The sequence below is a fragment of the Hipposideros armiger genome, unplaced genomic scaffold, assembly GCF_001890085.2.
Source record: "Hipposideros armiger isolate ML-2016 unplaced genomic scaffold, ASM189008v1 scaffold_544, whole genome shotgun sequence".
Lineage (NCBI taxonomy): Eukaryota > Metazoa > Chordata > Mammalia > Chiroptera > Hipposideridae > Hipposideros > Hipposideros armiger.
The window spans coordinates 661,272-662,570 of record NW_017731894.1 but is presented as its reverse complement, the minus strand read 5'-3'; the positions used below and the strand labels follow the sequence as shown (position 1 = coordinate 662,570).

Below are 1,299 nucleotides of genomic sequence, written 5' to 3'. Positions count from 1 at the left end.
GCGGTCACTTCCCACCCCCCTCCTCCTGTGACTGGCCAACTACAGCCCTAATGTACCTTCTGTCTGTGGATCTGTCTGCTCTGGACATTTCACGACTGGCGTCCGTCAGTCAGCATCATGTCTTCAGGGTTCCTTGGCGTTAGGGCCAGTGTCAGGGCTCCGTTCCTTTTCGTGGCTGAGTAGCATTCCTCGCACGGTGGGCCCCTGTGTCGATGGTGCATTTCACTATGGACCCCGGGGTGGTGTCCGCCCGTGGGCACGGTCACTGGTGCTGCTGTGCACACAGCTGTGTGTGTTTTTGGAGGGCCGTTCTCTCCGCAGTCTTGTGCCAGCTCCTCTTCCCCTGGTCCTGGCTCCGTTATGGGGACTGATGGCTCTGTCGGCAGAATGAGAAGAGGAAGGTGGGCTGGTGGGCTGCCCACCCCTGACCTCAGCACAGAGCTCTGTAGCTGATAAAAGTGTGCAGGCTCCCGAGGCAGGGCTGAGAGGAGCCCCCTCCCCCGCGGCTTCATTGGAGGCTCCCCCGGCAGCAGCGGTCTGAGCAGGAAAACCTTTGCTCCACCGCGTTCACCCCCACGCCTCAGGAAGGAGCTGCCCGCTGGGCACTGAGATCTAGACCACTGTGGTCCCCAACGCGTGCACACTCTCCGTCCCCGCGTGTCGCTGTGCAGCGGTCAGTAGGAGGCGGTGTGCAGGCCCCACACCAGCGTCCCCCGTGGAGGGATTGTTAGCATCTTCCCATGATGAGATAGACGTTCCTGCTGGGGAAGAGAGGATCCGTGTGTGTGAGGTGCAGGCCTGGATTCCTAGCGCTTTGCCCGCCACCCCCACCCGCGTTGCCAGGTGCCAGCGGGTCTGTGCAACAGCCTGAACTTCGGGCGGCGGGGAGGACGCCACGTTTTACCTCCTTCTCCTTCTGGAAGCTCGGGCAACCAGGGCGCCCGGCCAGAGGTAAAGACCCCCCAGCTGGCGTCCCGGCACCATCGCGTCGTTCCTGGCAGCGCTGGGGGTGGTGGTAGGGGGGCACGGGCGAGCCGAGGGCGGGTTTTACCGCCGCGGCTGCCCACGGGCTGCGGGGCACAGGAGGCCCCAGGCCGCCGTGAGCGGAGATGGGGCGCGCTGCTCCACGGAGGGAGCCCGCCCCGCGAGCCCCGCCTGGCTGAGGCTGGTCCGTCTCCATTTCTGCCCCAGCTTTAGACCACAGCGAAAAGAAGCCGGCAGTGAGGGGAAAGCCATCTTTGTGTGTGTGTGTGTGTGTGTGTGTGTGTGTGTGTGTGTGTGTGTGTGTGTGTATGCGTG

At 63.9% G+C, this 1,299-nt stretch overlaps 1 long non-coding RNA gene across 1 annotated transcript in view; it reads left to right on the top strand.

The window, feature by feature from the left end:
• Positions 1-754: 754 nt before the first annotated feature.
• Positions 755-1,299, top strand: part of LOC109396798 (uncharacterized) — a 56,471-nt gene continuing 55,926 nt past the window's right edge. Inside the window, exon 1 of the long non-coding RNA XR_002126921.1 lies at positions 755-951. This is a non-coding gene — a long non-coding RNA (uncharacterized LOC109396798). The remainder of the gene's footprint in view (positions 952-1,299) is intronic.